The sequence below is a fragment of the Cydia amplana genome, chromosome 17, assembly GCF_948474715.1.
Source record: "Cydia amplana chromosome 17, ilCydAmpl1.1, whole genome shotgun sequence".
Classification (NCBI taxonomy): Eukaryota; Metazoa; Arthropoda; class Insecta; order Lepidoptera; family Tortricidae; genus Cydia; species Cydia amplana.
In genome coordinates this window covers 4526035-4544170 of record NC_086085.1, presented here as the reverse complement: position 1 = coordinate 4544170, position 18136 = coordinate 4526035, and the positions used below count along the sequence as shown (strand labels likewise).

At 38.2% G+C, this 18136-nt stretch overlaps 1 protein-coding gene across 1 annotated transcript in view; it reads right to left on the bottom strand.

Moving 5' to 3' along the window:
• The window catches only part of LOC134655744 (neurogenic locus notch homolog protein 4-like), a 93524-nt gene extending 75388 nt beyond the window's left edge, over window positions 1–18136 (bottom strand). The window contains exon 1 of the mRNA XM_063511210.1: window positions 17908–18136. The gene's annotated coding sequence lies outside the window, so the exon portion shown is untranslated. The remainder of the gene's footprint in view (window positions 1–17907) is intronic.

Sequence of the window (18136 nt, the reverse complement as noted above, 5' to 3'; positions counted from 1 at the left end):
GCCCGAGTCAAAACGTAGACCTTCGCTACTCTTCGGTCAATAAATAATAAATAAATATTAATGGACATTTTTACACAAATTGACTAAGCCCCACGGTAAGCTCAAGAAGGCTTGTGTTGTGGGTACTCAGACAACGATAGATATAATATACAAATACTTAAATACTTACATAGAAAACAACCATGGCTCAGGAACAAATATCTGTGCTCATCACACAAATAAATGCCCTTACTGGGATTCGAACCCAGGACCGCGGCTTCACAGGCAGGGTCACTACCCACTAGGCCAGACCGTCCTCAAATACTTGAACGCAGGGAGCGTTCCTATTCCTATTCGTCACACTTTTGGTAAATAGGTAGGTCTTGGTCTCAAATCATGATGAACATTTAGCAATTTCTGTCCACTTCCTATTCTGTTGGTGGTGGCATTAGCACAAAACTAGTATTAATGGAACATACAACTATGGCTGGGATATAGAAACAAACTGTAGCCATAACCTACAGTCAGCAGCAGATGTTGCTAAGCGGGCGAGGTGTTCAAAATTGCCTTGACACGCTTATTCTCTTAACAATAAACTATAAAGTCGCGTCAAGATCATTTTAAACACCTGGCCCGCTTAGCAACTTCTGCTGCGTTAACATTATTTTATTTTTATAAGAGTTCAAAACTCAAATATAATTTGTACTTGTACAAGTACAGACAGTTGCAATAATATGTAACTCTTCGAAGGCCACAGATTCCACTGAATATGTACGCTCTTATGGCTCTACAAATAAGATCGTGTCAGATATTTTTGTGGCCTTTGTGGTGTAACATATTATTATTGCGGGTGACTGTACGCGGGAGTTATGAGGTTAAAGAAGCTGCTAAATCCAACGGTTGCGTGATTCCACCACATCAGCGCGACTGCAGTCTGCTTAAATCTTTATTTACGACCAGTTCGGCTGGTAATGCTGCCAAAGTAGGCCATTTGCCATCATTACGGTCTAGGTTATTATCGGTAGCCTACATTTACATCGACACTGATGTAGCCTTATCATTTCATTTTCTTTTCTTTATTAGAGAAACAGCAGAAGTAAGTACAACAGTATTATAAATGATAAGGTATACAGTAGGTACATTACAAGTATGTAGGGTCACTTGTCGAACATTGAAACAATCGTACACAGTGAAACTTTGCGATATCTCGGAAACTAGGTGTTATCAGCTAGTGCCATCTGTCAAGCAAGGGCAGGCTCAGGGACCCCCAGCACCTCTCCAATACGCAAGCGCGCCTCGGAGAAGGAGCACGTTGCCACGAGCGTTATTGTGAATTCGTGCGACAAAAGTAATATTTTTCATTTATGTTTCGCAATTTTTTACCAAGATATAGAGTCTAGTTTGGCGTTATTTCATTTTTTGTTGTGTTCTATGTGTATTAAAGTTACTTTGAAGCTAAATATTTATAAATTTCGTTCACTCTTTGGTGCAGTTTTTTTAATTGTTTAAAAAAACACCCCCTAGTCTCACAATGAAACATTTTTATGTAGTAAACAATGAAACATGATGTTCACTGAACACCAGTATCAGTACACAATGAAACAAACTCATTATTTTTTTAATTAATTAAAGACTATGTGCGAATTTTGCGAAACTAAAATACCATGAAAATTGATAATAATTTGTCTATCATATGACAAAATATAAGATACTTAACTTTAGAAATGGCTGAGATCGGATAGTTTATATGTTGAATGTTTCATTGATGACAAGGTTAAGGTCACATGTCTTACATTGAAACAGTCGTTTATAAACACTATATTGCAAGAAAGTGTATAATATCAAGCATGGAGATGCTTAAAACCCTCCCGCGTCCACCTAGTTGGCAATCATGCTCCGTGGACATAAAAGGCGCCTTTCTCGCAGCATGCCGTTAAGTGCCGACCAGATTTTCGATTCACAATGAAACTTAGGTGCGCGTACAATGAAACAAGTCTTTCGTTTTTAGATATTTCAGCAATCTTATAACGATTCCATATTTCGGAAACCTTTTAAATAACAAATTTCAGCCTACCACTATTTTCTCCTTTCCTTTCTCATTAATTGATTGAAAGGATCTATGTATTAATGTAACTTATTTATTACAACGTTTCACTGTTTATTAAGGATGTTTCATGGTAGACTATATATATTACATCTGTTTCACTGTAAAAATTAGAGTGTTTCATTGAAAACATGCACAAGTACACAATGAAACAAAACTCATTTTTCAAAAAAAGCTTTATAATACAGAAACTGTTAAAAATAAGTAGAAACCAAGAACGCCATATGATAGCCAAATAAATTGTTTATCTTCGTACGAAATATCACACTCATAACTTTAAAAACACCAGAGATAGGAAGGCTTGAACTTTTAGTGTTTCATTGATCAACAACTAACCCTAAGTACATATATTTTTTATATTTTACTTACTAGGAGATTCCATTAACTGTATTGTTAAAACGAAACATTTACCTAAATAAATAATTTTTCATTTCATTTTCATTTCATATTTTATCCATGTTCGATGAGTATTAGTTGTCTTGTCTGTAGAAAGAAAAGTACAGTCAGCGATAAAAGCTTGTACTAAAAATGAAATTTTTGCTAAAAACTTATTTTTACTTTGTAGCGAAAAGCTGCTGCGAGCGGGTTCTATGCCGCCTAGCGGGTCATTAACAGTGAATGTGTTACATTAGGTCCCGAGAGGCCTATTTCGACCATTAACATAGATATCTAGGGACTGGCTTTACGGGCAATAATAATGAGGCATGACAGGGGCCAGTACAGCGGTGTGAAATCGCTACAACGCGATTGGTTGATGAGTTCGCATCATGCGCGCGATTGGTTGACGAGTTCGCATTACGCGCGCTATTGGTCGCAACTAGTCGCGTTAGACTGCACGATTGGCTGGTATTCGTGGGTAGCACCGCTGAACTAGTACGATGTTTAGTGCCCCATTAGCCCGTCCTTAGATATTATACGTCAATGATTTCAACATTACTAAACGATCTTATTTAGATACCTATTACATTTTTCTCGATTTATAAATAATTTATTAAGTCCATATAAACCACCTGGGGCTTATTTGCCAAAATTCCCTTTAACTAACGACTTTATCATTTTATGCCTAAAAAAGCATATTAATTTAAACCAAATTTAAATTCAGAATCTCTTTTTAAGTCGGAGCTTAAACTGCTGACGGCTAAAAATATAAGATCCTTTATTTAAATTCAAATCATTGCATTCATCCGCAAATCAGGCACGTTCGGGCTCTTAGCTAGAACGATTCATCTCCGGGACAATTAACGGTGTCTTCCTTATTAAAACTGGTTGAATTCAATGGTCATGGAATAAAATTATAACTTTCAGGCACCAATAATGAGACGCAGATCACAAATCACTTAGTGTAAGGCCTGAGTGGACGCTCGAAGCGGAGCGTTCGGCGGGGCGTGCAGCGTCCGACTCGCACTTGGCCGGTTTTTTTTTTTTTAGTTTATTGATTTATTTAGATGGGGGGAACGCGGCTAGTGTCCTGGGAACAATGCCTCAGGCTAAATATCTGGGTGACCGAGCTTCGCTCGGAAAACATAAAAAAGCTCGATAATGCGCGTTTTCCCAGAGATAAGACTTTTCGCCCCCAAAAACCCCCATATAGCAAATTTCATCGAAATCGTTAGAGCCGTTTCCGAGGTCCCCGAAATATATATATGTCGGCGACGGGTGGTCCTGGTGGCGGTGGGCGCGTGGGGGTAGTACCTAGATGTATTACTTCACAGCCAAAATAGTAGGTATGCTACCAACGCATGAAATAAACATTCGGACTCATTAACCATACTAGTGCCCACTATTATTTCAGTACTAAATCATCAAAATAACAACGATCTTACGATGGAATCGGATTCGATAAAAATAAAAAGATCACATGAAATCGTTCAAATCTTTATTTAAGTCAAACTACACCGACTCCAACCCTACACCTCTGACCCGAGAAGATTTAACCCGGCAACAAACTCGGCGGGACACATCTTTTCAAAACAACACATAGTTTCTTTATTTTACAAAAGTAAGCTTCTAATGGCACATAAGAAATCAAAATAACACTTGGAATAAAACACTTAGCTAAACGGTTAAACAACGTGAGAATCTATAAGCTTTCAGAATAATCCTTCAGGTGTAAGCCTTCAGGAACGTAGCGAATTAGGCACGAGCTTGGCTAACGTCCGATCTCTAGCGCGGTCCGATCAAGAAGAAGGAAGCCAGTCCCAGCGGCGGAGCCAACCGCTCCCGCCTCTAATTCAAGTTGGTAAACCTGCCTGACCAGTCTACCAACATAACGACAAAAATGCCTGCTCGTGCCTACGTTCACTCAAGATACTCCTCTTGACGTTCCAAAGCCTTCTACCTGTCATTTTAGTTTATCAATACGCCAATAGATGGCGTCGTTACTCACTACGCAGCTTCATTATTTCGTTACAAGCAAATAATACATAGCCAAACATTGCTAATCGACTTTTACAGGCGTCTAACTATGAACTGTAATACTGCAATACGTCTTTCTGGTGTCTCGCTCCGACACGGCCGTCCTGCGCTACACACGTCCTCGTGTGTGGGTGTACGCATTTGATACTGAAACAAAACATACAGCACAGTATGTCATCGCTCGGTCATTCCTGACCAACAATTTGGGTCTCATTCAAATTACTATTAAAATCAAACTTTGTTATCAATCAAACCAGAAAAAAAATAATTGTTCAAAATTACTTTAACAATCCTCAATTCTCTAGTCAAAAATAGTCCATCGAGCAACGACTAAATAAAAATACTCGTCAGTAATCATCGCTGCTATCTAACGGATACACTCCAATAATCATCGCCTCCATCTGGCGGGTACTCTCAAATTTATGTGAAAACAAAACAATCCCAAACATCAAAAACACAAATCACAACAGCTCTAATTCATTGCTCGACAGTATCACTAGTATCACTACTATTGTCGTCAAACTCGTCAATATCAATTTACGGGGAAATTATCTGGCTTTAAAAAAAAAAAAAAATTGGTCATTCTAAATTTTTGTAAGACATCTTAAAATAAATAACATTCTGAATTGATAGTTCCAATTTTACTCATATGAACACAGTACATAAACGGGAAATCATTTTTAACAAAACAACACCAGTCCTTCGGTGCATTGCCAGTCCTTCGGCAGATACCAGACCCTCGTCAGAAGTAACCATCTCAGCTGCGTAAGTGCTACTCCTCGCAAAGAGCATTCTGCACATAAAAAGCAGACCACGTGCACCTCTTACATGCTCCGGCACTTCTGATGCGGTCACTAAACAATACCCAGTCCATCGAAAGCAAAACACTAGTGCCCAGTCCATCGGGCGTACTTTCAGTCCATCGAAAGCAAAACAGTATTGCCCAGTCCATCGGGCATGCCTTCAGTCCATCGAAAGCATGACAGTATTGCCCAGTCCATCGGGCGTGCCTTCAGTCTATTGAAAGCAAAACAGTAGTGCCCAGTCCATCGGGCATAATTTCAGTCCTACGAAAGTACAAGCTTTCAGTCCGTCGAAAGCAAATCAATGTTAACAGTGAATTCCAAAAAAAGAAAATAAAAACAGGTCTTTAAATCATGTTACTCAGAACCATTGGTACTATCAGCGTCAACTAATCAACTGAAACTGAACATTACTGATCAAAATCACTAAAGATAGCTTTCTTCTTTAGCTTTAACAACAGAAACTCGCTCAAGACTTCTATGCAGAAGTAAAACATCTCAAAATAATCCCAACGAAATGGGAACTGCTCACCAGCTTAATAAAGTATGATGCACGCGACCAAGTCAAAGGTGGTGGTGGTGAGGTCCAACCCAAGCACGGAGGCTGATCCTTTCCGCTTGCCGTTGCCGTTGCTGCGGCAGATTGCGAGAGACACGATGTGGTTCAACATAGCTGGCTGTTACTGAAATCATCATTTGCACAGTGTCAGGTTTATCATGTATGCAGCCTAAACTCAAAAGGTTTATGAAATGCAAGGTAGCAGTCACAAAAAACATGTTTCCAATGTATACGGGACTTCAAAAATCTCAGCATAAAATTTAAACTTCAATGAGTTCGTTTTATTTCCTTCTATGAACAAACAAACGTGTGTTCCAAAAATAAGTAACACGGTAAAATGGGCCAATACGAAAAGTGACAGCTTATTAGTTACGTTCGACTGTTATGCTTCGCCATTACACTCAAAATAAAATTCACTAATAAACAATTAGAACGAAACCTGTCCTTTTATTTCCAAATCTCCAGCACAGAAGATACTGCACAGCCGCCTCTGTATCACGGGCGCAATGGCGTCCGCAAGCTCGCTCGGCTCCGGCTGCAGGACACTGTAACATTAATTTTCATATGCGTAGCTCATGTTTCCATAGTATACACGATTTGTGATCTATCACGGCATTACGAGCAACAATTTGTCGCAATTTTATTAATTACTAAACATTACAGGGTAAAGATTACATAATGCTTGCATTGGCAAATCAGCAGGATCAATTTCAAACGGTGCATTGTATTTTTATGAAAAAAAATATTTTTTGAGGGTAGATGCACAAGTGAGCGATGAAATAATATCACGTCGCGACAGCCAATATTTGATTTTAATTAACAATATGGATTTCACATCAAAATAACTTAAGATCACTTAGATTTCAACGGATTTTAAAAATTAATTGTATTTTCAAATCAATTATTGAGGGTAGATTCACAAGTGAGCGATGAAATAATATCACGTCGTGATAGCTAATACTTGGTTTTAATTAACAGTATGGATTTCAAATCAAAATAACTCGAGATCGCCTCGATCTAAATGGATTACAAAAATTAATTGTAAAGAAACGCGGCGATACCAGAGATGACGTCACGTAACGACCGCTATGCTCGACTGCCTCAATCATAATTCACAATTTCACAATAATTCTCACCAAATAACAATGAATTACACTCACCATTCAATCAAGGTTAGACACGTGAGCTTACCATTACAAAGTGTCCAGATTATGGAATGTAGGTCACCAGAAATACACCATGCTCCCAGGTGGCTGTGTAAGCAATTATACATGCAACTCCGCATCTATCCCACTTGCTGATGTCGGCGACGGGTGGTCCTGGTGGCGGTGGGCGCGTGGGGGTAGTACCTAGATGTATTACTTCACAGCCAAAATAGTAGGTATGCTACCAACGCATGAAATAAACATTCGGACTCATTAACCATACTAGTGCCCACTATTATTTCAGTACTAAATCATCAAAATAACAACGATCTTACGATGGAATTGGATTCGATAAAAATAAAAAGATCACATGAAATCGTTCAAATCTTTATTTAAGTCAAACTACACCGACTCCAACCCTACACCTCTGACCCGAGAAGATTTAACCCGGCAACAAACTCGGCGGGACACATCTTTTCAAAACAACACATAGTTTCTTTATTTTACAAAAGTAAGCTTCTAATGGCACATAAGAAATCAAAATAACACTTGGAATAAAACACTTAGCTAAACGGTTAAACAACGTGAGAATCTATAAGCTTTCAGAATAATCCTTCAGGTGTAAGCCTTCAGGAACGTAGCGAATTAGGCACGAGCTTGGCTAACGTCCGATCTCTAGCGCGGTCCGATCAAGAAGAAGGAAGCCAGTCCCAGCGGCGGAGCCAACCGCTCCCGCCTCTAATTCAAGTTGGTAAACCTGCCTGACCAGTCTACCAACATAACGACAAAAATGCCTGCTCGTGCCTACGTTCACTCAAGATACTCCTCTTGACGTTCCAAAGCCTTCTACCTGTCATTTTAGTTTATCAATACGCCAATAGATGGCGTCGTTACTCACTACGCAGCTTCATTATTTCGTTACAAGCAAATAATACATAGCCAAACATTGCTAATCGACTTTTACAGGCGTCTAACTATGAACTGTAATACTGCAATACGTCTTTCTGGTGTCTCGCTCCGACATATATATATATATATAAACAAGAATTGCTCGTTTAAAGGTATTAGATAGATTAGATAGATAGATTTTAATAAATTATTTATGTAGATACTTTTAAGTATTTAATGTCACCTTTTACACTTTGGGAGCGAAGTGAAAGGAGAAAACCAGGAAAGCAGACCCCATCACCGTAACAGGACAAACGCTAGGAGGATGACAATGATGATGATTGTAGGTGAAAATTCTTTACAATTGACTACCATTTCTGTAAAGAGAATTCTTAAAATACAAAACAGTCCAAATAATCGTAGTCGCAACAGTAGCCCTTTTGTGTTACCTTTAATAATGCAAATCATTCAATTACCTTCCAACAACAATTCATCAAGCAGCCCTTTTGTCGAACTCATTTGAATTTCAATAGATAGTAACTCAATTTTCATTGATCAATTTGTCCTTTTCGAGATAGAGGGCGCTCGAAATTATTCAATCACGATATCTGTCTTTTAGAAATAAAAAGTACTATAGTTCGTTTTTTTTTGCATTAAAAAGAACTTGAAAGCAGGTAAGCGATCTTGACATGTCTATTAATTGAAAAACGCTTTTTGAAAATCAGTAACTATTACGTATGAAAGCAAAAGAATATAAATGATCGTATTAGATTCATAATTGTTACATATTTGCCGTAACTTATTTTAAAAATGTGTCATGAGATTGTTTACCTTATTTCTAATGCTAAAAAAACGAAGTATAGATAATATGAGAATGCTTGTTTTAAATTTCAACCGGAAAAGATCGTATCTCAGAGATAAATATGTATTGTAGCTATTTGATTCTTTAAAAGCGGCCAAGTGCGAGTCGGACTCGCCCATGAAGGGTTCCGTATTTAGGCGATTTAAGACGTACAAAAAAACTACTTACTAGATCTCGTTCAAACCAATTTTCGGTGGAAGTTTACATGGTAATGTACATCATATATTTTTTTTAGTTTTATCATTCTCTTATTTTAGAAGTTACAGGGGGGGGGACACACATTTTACCACTTTGGAAGTGTCTCTCGCGCAAACTATTCAGTTTAGAAAAAAATGATATTAGAAACCTCAATATCATTTTTGAAGACCTGTCCATAGATACCCCACACGTAGGGGTTTGATGAAAAAAAAATTTTTGAGTTTCAGTTCGAAGTATGGGGAACCCCAATAATTTATTGTTTTTTTTTCTATTTTTGTGTGAAAATCTTAATGCGGTTCACAGAATACATCTACTTACCAAGTGTCAACAGTGTAGTTCTTATAGTTTCGGAGAAAAGTGGCTGTGACATACGGACGGACAGACAGACGGACAGACGGACAGACGGACAGACGGACAGACAGACAGACAGACAGACATGACGAATCTATAAGGGTTCCGTTTTTTGCCATTTGGCTACGGAACCCTAATAAAAAGGCAGACACATTTGTACATACCGACTTATATCCGTACTATATTTTATACAGGACTAAAAATAAGGGTACTAAGGCCTAACATTCGGTAGCAGACGGAAAGTGTCTGTTTATTATTTATTTATTAAAAAAATACAGAGTTACTCTTAAATATAGTAATAGCCCCGCAAAACTCAACAATGACTGTGGGGTCATCACGTCATCAGTCTCTAGTTATGTAACTTAAAATTACTTATAGTAGGTAATTAATTACTACAATATATTATGGACATAATGGTAATGTTTTTTAACATACTTAGATTTAAATTTAGACTTGTTATTTTCACGTCTTATGGCTGGCTATGTAAACTATTAAAGGGTTCACACAGGCGCGTTTTCCGGGCGCGGCGTGATCGGGGCGCGCCGCTTTTACATACAAAACGCTCAAGCCCCGCACACGCCCCGCTCACGCCCCACCCGGAAAACGCGCCTGTGTGCCGAAGCCTTAAGTAAGTATGGTATTCTTTTCCTAGGGGTTCTATCCCCGAAGTAGTTATTAATTCTAGGAACAGATAGTTTTCCTGAAGTCACAGCCTTCGTGATGTATGAATGATTAAATCAGCTGAGTTAAGCTCTCAGTAGCTACGGTTATTGATCGCAAGTACCTAAGTATTTATGTTTTAAACTAACTGTTGAATTGATTTATCTTAATTAAACATAGATAGGTAAATAAGGGTCATAATCACTATAACGTTTCATTAATTCAGTTGTTCCCGGAGCTACGCCATGTCTGCCTTACGGGTAACAATAGAAGTTATTGTTTATATTGCATGTCTAAACACGTAGGTATTGTGAACATTAATTAATGCTCCTGCTATCTGCCGAGCACTTCGAGTAACCAGTATAAATATGACATCGATATGCATACTAACTTTGCGTACTTGAAGATCAATGTATAATGGTTCTAAAGATCTTTTGCGTTTGTTTTTGATACAGATAATAGCGGGCTGGGTACGGGATGGGCTAGTGTAAAGGTATGATATTATATTAAGTTTAACCTCCTAAGGTCCAGCCATACAAACGATACATCCAAAATTTGCCACTGAAATTTGAACCTAAATGTTGATTTTGCGTTGTTTGAAAATTTAACGAAACAAAGCAAAAGCGACTCTGTTCCAATTGAACATGGTTTAAATTACATCGAACTGAGTAGGTACTATACAGGTAGGACCAGGCCTTAGGAGGTTAATTTAATATCTCGGTAAAGGACCTTCAATATCTACATAGGCCGGGCCGTAAACCCAGGCAAGGGCGCCTGGAGGATTACTTGTACAGCTTAAATACCGCTTTAAACTACTGTTAAGTGCCTACCTATTACAAAATTTTGGCTGGTATGAATACTATGCAAATTTGGAAAAGTGTATAAAGTTACAAATACAGACGGTATCTTCTGGTAGGAATGCAAAAATGAAATTTAGCGACAGACAAGGCGCTACTGCACAAGGTATTTGTAATAAGTAATAAGTAATAATTTTCTTTAGATTCATGTCCTTCATTAGGAATTTAAAAAAATATTGATACTCATTTGTTAATAATGTTGCCTAACCTTTTGGCCTGGCCTGTATCGCGAGTGAAATACATGAAAGGACTTACAAATACTTTTTTTGTAAGTCTTTTAATTGTATTTCACCCCTTCGGAAAACCTTTTTTTTTTACAAGTCATTTGGAAAGTGTCGAATAATCCTCTGAATGGCGCAAATCGAACTCGTCGCACGCCAGTGGATAGCATATATTTTATAAGTCCGTTTACGACCGTTTCCGGAATGACTACTCCGTCGCTATTTGGCTAATAAAAGAACTCTGACATTTTAAATCCGGTTGAGCTGATTACCTACTTTCAGAGATTTATAGGTTTTTGTACAATAAACTATGCGAAAAGTAATGAAATTATTATCTATGTAGGTATTCATAATTGTTTTTTTTTTCGCGTTAGCTCAATGTTAGTTTGCAGTTAGTAGCTATATTTATAGTATTTACTAGCAGGCCAATTCGAATGTGCACCTCAGATCAAACCGATATTTGAATCATATTGGAATCATGTCAGTTAGCTCGTCGTTCTCGCGTTCATATTGCTGTGACTTGTCCGTACACGTTAGTGCGAGCGAGACGCTACACTAATTTTACGTAGGTATTCGAAATGACAATCGTACATCGACAAACGCCAACCGAAAGGAATAAATGTACGGGGATGACAGACTATTCCCATCAGTGGCGGCGCGTCAAACATAATTCATAGGCAGGCCGAGGGTAATTTGGCTTACATATTTCCTTTACAGCTCTGCTCAAACGTCCAAAAACAGGCAAGCCGGTGGTAATCGGCTTTTATGGACGCGCCGCCACTAATTCCCATACATTATTTTAGTTTTGATTGGCGTTTTCTGTCAACCATTGTCTTTTTGGCTAGGCCCCCTGAAGTGATAACTCTTTAACACATTCATTGCCACCCAGCCAGGCCACAAAAATTTCGTCATATAAAGTAGTACCACGATCCCGACTATCGGTCGTCCGGCCTGGGAACGAAATCATAGAATACCCGGAATAACCATAGTCGGGTTTTCGGCACTGAATGTGTTAAGTAATCGGCAATATCGATGAGACGATATGACATAAGTGTCCCTTTAGGACCCAAAAAGTAGGAAATATTTATGCCGTTATACTCTTTCCATAGAATGCACTTCTACAGCACTAATACATAAGACGAACCAGTCGATTAAAGTTCCTTCCCTACGTTCAGCTAGAAAAATTCTCTACTGTAAGTGAAAAAGCCAGCGGTTGGAAAAAACTAATTCCCTTACAGATGCTTGTTTTTACCGCTTCAAGGCAATTTGCTTCTCGAGTTAATTAAAAGGCTGGGGTAAAAGGGAGAGTTTAGCGTCAACGTTTTACGACTTTTTAGCTTTTCACGGAATCCATAATGATCTGCCGAGCTTCTTGGTGAAACGAAATTTGTTTGAATAGGCTTGTTTATTTTTAGACATTTTGTGAGGGATTAATTAGTGGCATACTGTCAGGGAATTCAATAAATAAAAAGGAAACTGACTTATACATTTCCCCGATCTTATGATATATTTCCGTAATATGTTCCGTGATATTTTTCCCCAATCTTATTAATGATGACATGCGCTACCTGCTGATATACCTATGTTTGAAGACGGTACCATGCCCTATTTTGCATGCCCAAAGAAACACGCATTTTGATTGTCTACGATCTAAGACAAAGGAACAAAGAAGTCTTGAACCACATTAATGGTCCCATACTTGTCACATTAGTCGTATACGAAGATATGTATATTAATTATATTGCCTTAAATGTTCAATTTAGTGGATATGACTAATCTAAGGGCTGGCCAATAGTTTGCCAAGCGGATAAGCATTGCCAATTCAGCCAATTGCCATCCAGCTGGGTTTGCGGCCAGCCTTCTAGGCACCCTACCGAGCGACTACGACTTAGGCCAATTTTGTTTATTTATTTTTTTATTTAACTGTTTTTAAGCTTTTCTTGTTTGTATAATTATCTTATTGTGTTTGTGCTTACGATATTATTTATATTTTATTCTTTAAAAAAAGCAAGGCAGACACGAGGGTAGCTGAAAGAAATGTAGCCCCATTGTCGCGGCAGGTGCACAATGGGGCTTGAATTCTTGACGAAGCATTCTTGTAGTCGTGCCCTATTTCGGAGTATGTTCGTTAGCCGCCAAGTCGTACGCTGTCACTCTTTTCTTTCGTTTCATGTTTTAATTCACGCCTTTGAAGGAAAACCGCAATGTTCCTTTTTTTGCACATTTGGGAAGAAAATCAAAATACGCAAGAAGAAAAAACTATAAGTGGTAGTAACAAAACTTAAATACTAATGACTAAAATTTTTATAAAACCTACCATGCAAAACAGTATAGATACTTAGGGCTAGGACTAGGACAATACAATACCGGGGGGTACCTATAGGTGTCAACCTCAACTTTGTGATAATTATCTGTAAGTGCTATAACAAAAGCTTAAAAAATTAAAATCCTTATATTAAGTACACACTAGAACCTTGTGATATAAACAGTCAGTTGGACAAGACCTTTTTATATGTCAACATTCTATTTTTATCATACGCAGACATTTCCAATTTCCTGAAACAATCCCATCCAACGCCCACAAAAAAGCCAAAAATCGCTACCAGAAAATTGTCCTCATTCCATTAATTCCGTCATCTTTTCCAATCCCTCCGTCGTCAATAGAAGGTGTGTATCGAATTCGATTGGAGAATCAATCGAACCCTAATAGCTTTAAAGTATCTTGTCGAAATGTGAGCGTTTTCGATGGAAATCCAATTACTTTCGCCTAATGTCTCGTCCCAGTTTTGTTAGCTATGTCAAGAATGTTATAAGGGCTTGGCTGAACTTACAGGACACTTAAATAAATAGGGAGAGTAATACTTTTTTAATGTTTTTAAGTTGATCTTGTATTCGAGTCAATCGCTATGGAACTTGATATTGGTCGTAATACTTTCGACCTAATAAAAGGTTTAATGTATTTACGTCACCCTAGGCCCGTAAGTGGGAAAATCTCACATCCTGGCCAAGGCAAGACGTAAAACTTTAGACAAACCGCGGGCGGTAATTCGTAAAGCCCCAGATCGCATATTTATGGCCCTCACCTTCGGTTCGGGTCACAAACACCTGCGATCTGGAGCATTCACGAATTCACCTCCCTAGGTATGTAATGTACTGTTACCCCCGGAGCTACATTTTAAAGTTCTTGTCCTCTTACAATTCTCTAGGGAACAAAAGTATATAAATCCTGTAACTATTCAGCGGTTTAGACCAGTTTAGACTGTAGCTAAGAATGCAAAGCTAATATTTTTGCTAACTGTACATCAGTACTTATACCTACTTATGCAAATTACCAGAACAATTTCACATCCGGCAACCAGGCTATAGAGCCACTTAATTCCTACATTTAGGGAATATCGGGAACGTCCACTATCGACCAAAACCACTTCAAACTAGTTTTACTTTCCGCCGTACTAACAAAACGACCTATGTGCCACTGAAATTACCACTATTTGCGATACAATTAACTGACTACTGATAAACCTTATAAGCAAGACAATAAGGTCCACAAAAGTTAATTTAATTACATACTCGGTTGTATGAACTTACGATCTTTTAAATGTAAGGTAGAAACACCGCAAGCGATGTTGAAAACTTTGCCACGATTAAAGTACGATTAGTGAAGCTTTTATACTTTATAGAGTTCCATAATCATCTCTAACTACATATTAGTATTAGTATTTTAATTTAGTAAAAAAATATGATATAGAAGGCAAACGAGCAGATCGTCTGTTAAAAGTCTTTAACGAAAAAAATTTAAAAGGTAGTCACCTTCCTGTCACGGTCCTCATCATATATGGTAAACAGACAAGAGGTTAAAACTTCAAAAATGTAGGTAAGATAATAGAATCTTGAATCTAGTATCTTGAGTAGTACGAGTATGTTGAAGAACTTAGAATGAAAATGTTAATAAGCTGATGATCACCAGTGATCGTTAATTTTCCAACAATTTTGGTGCAGCATTGTTGGTTAAAAGGATCTGTATGCCAAACTATAGGAGGAATAGATAATTAGGGTTAATAACAGTAATATCCAGAGTAACCAATCACCCAGCCCAGACGATTTTAAGTGCGCTATTTTTAATAAAAGAAAAACGTATTCCGTTCTCAGTAACTTTGTTATTTTTACATTGAAACAGTTTCTGCTGCAGTGTTATTTTTTGCGCCCCAGAATGGAACCAAAGAGGTGCTTCTCCATTGTTTCAAGCCTTTAAGGCTTGAAACCGCGGAGTCGGCGGGAGCAGAGTCAACAAGATGTCTAAACAAGACCCTTTTTCGTTCTAACAAAACAACCAAGTGTGGTTAACGAAAGTGAGACAACGATTTATAATGTAAAATTCTGACATTACAGTCGTAAACACAGACGACTGTTATTTCAGACCATTTTTATACTTTTATATTTTTAATGTTCTGTCACTTTAATGTATCTCCAGCTCTAGCTTATATTATTTAAACAAACGAAATGGAGCAAAAACGAGATTTGTATTAAAACTAAAATCCGCCGTATGAAAATGAAAATGAAAATGAAAGTTTATTGGTAACAATGGTTACAAGTCTGTTTAAGTCTATTTTTCACCTACATACACAAATATGGTAAGTTAGGGTTTTTACAGACAAATTCACAATTTGGAAATTCATTACGTATACATTTATATAATTATATTACATTCATTTTATTCTACTATATATTTAAGATTCATTATTGTGTATGTGTGTTTCATTGAAATTAATTAATTTATCATTATATTATAAGCTAAGTGGCATGTCAAAAAATTCATTATAGTCATAAAACATATTAGTAAGGAGCCACTTGTTTAATCTAGATTTAAAACCGGTATATTTTAACTATAGCATCTGAGCTATATTAAAGTAAGGCATAGATATACCTTATCCTATTGTAAGTACAAAGTTTCAAAGCAATCTAGCTAGTCGTTTAAAAATGAGAGCGTTACTACGTTTGTATGGAGAACCAAGCTTGCGGCGGACTCTTAATTCGCGTGAATAAGGTTACCTCTTGTTTGATAGCAACAATCGATCGACTTGAACACGTCGGATTCCTTCAGAACAATTCAAAACAAGAAGAATACGGGGAAGGCAATGATTATTATCAACAAATACAGGATCGATGCTGCAAAACCGTAATTAAACATCCTATTGAATTTTGTCTTACCACATGACATAGGAATTAAATTCTTTGACCGTACTTAGATGTTCCAGTGGTCGTCACTGTTCCAGAACATGTCATTTTTAAACTTACATCATTAGCAATAAATGTGACAACAAGGTGTCCAACTATTGGGAATTAGCATGACTAGCACAGGGTCGTTTACCTTATAAATAAGTATATTGTTTAAAATTAGTATTTATTTAGCCGATTAAATTGAAGGGACAGGTCTATAAGACCATCATTAGACCTGCCCTTCTGTACGGCAGCGAGACTTGGCCTTTACTAGAGCGGCACAAGCAGGAACTGCGTGTCACGGAAATGAAGATGCTGCGGTGGATGTGCGGAGTTTCACGCAAGGATCGCGTCCGAAACGCCCACATTCGGGGTAGTCTTGGCGTCCGTGACATCGCTGACAAACTGCAAGAGTGCCGCCTTCGTTGGTATGGCCACGTCTCGCGCAGACCGGCAAGTTACGTGGGTAACAAATGCCTGGCCATGCCGCCTCCTCCCGGTACGGGAAGAAAAGGCCGGCCCAGGAAGCGATGGCTTGATGTCGTTAAGGAGGACATGCGTGCCAACGGACTCACCACCAGGGACGCCGAAGATCGGGCAAAGTGGACACGAAGGAGTCGGAAGGCGGACCCCGGGTCCTCGCGCTGGGATTGACGCCAGGATGATGATGATGATGATGATTGTTTAAAATTAGTAGACGTTTGAGCAACTTCTACAAGTTGTGTAACGAGGCCTCAAGAATGTTGATTCTCTAATTACAACGAATTACTTCATTACATATAAATCATATAATGCGATATCATCGGGCCGCGGGTGATTGTAATAGTAGAGTCGACCTCAAAAATATGTTTACACTTTTGCACCTTACTCCTTTGTATTAAGGCGAAAAATATAAACATATCTTTGACGTCGACTGTACATTACGATATTTACGATACAAGTGCGAAAAGTAGGAAATTCGCAACGAAAGCGATAAATTGAAACACGACCGAAGGGAGTGTTATAAATCGACACGAGTTGCGTATTACCGTTTCGCACGTATTAGGAATATTGGATAGGTAGAGCTGATAGAGCTCCCTAATAACACAGTTAAATTCCTTCAAAATTCTTGAGCAGCGCTCATGTGACCCTTTCAAAGTGCGTATAGGCTACAATGTTTACTTATCTGATAGTTCTGAGCTGATCGTGTAACTTATGGTAGACTTTACGTTTGTTTGCTACAATCGTGGTTTAAACAGAAATGAAATTTTCCGGTTTCCTTTTGGTTTAACAAATGCATCAACCTTTCGAAATTCTTATTGCTTTTTGTTTTATGGATCATGCAAGTAATTTTATGAATACTTTACTAAATAAAGTGTAGTTGGATACCTAGGTATTTAGTTCGCTAGAGTTGGTAGAGTATCTAATTAGCAGTAAAATGTTTAAGACTGATGAGACTTGTCTTAACACCACTGAAGCGAACCAACAAGCAAAACATCAGGACTTTCACGTAATTACACAAACCAGACATGCTTCTAAATAAACCAATGAATCATTTAATGCTCAACCAGCCACCGTAACCATATCACGGCACTACGTTACTCAACTTTCACATTTTACCGCGAATTCGGCCAAGTCATTCATAAAACAAACAAAAACATAAACACACCTCGGGATTTTACTCGGCTCCAGTTTTCCTGGTATCCTGGACGTTCCACAAATCACTTAGTCACTTGGGCACAACACCGGTAAGTCGTCACTCGCGGCGTTACTTGACACAAACACGCGTAGCCGAGCCGGGCGTCAGTTGCAGACTGGCGAGTGTGTCGAGTCGAGTAGACTGGCACAAACGCTCGCCCGCTCAAATCAAGGCCATGCAAAACTCTGCTCCCATTTCC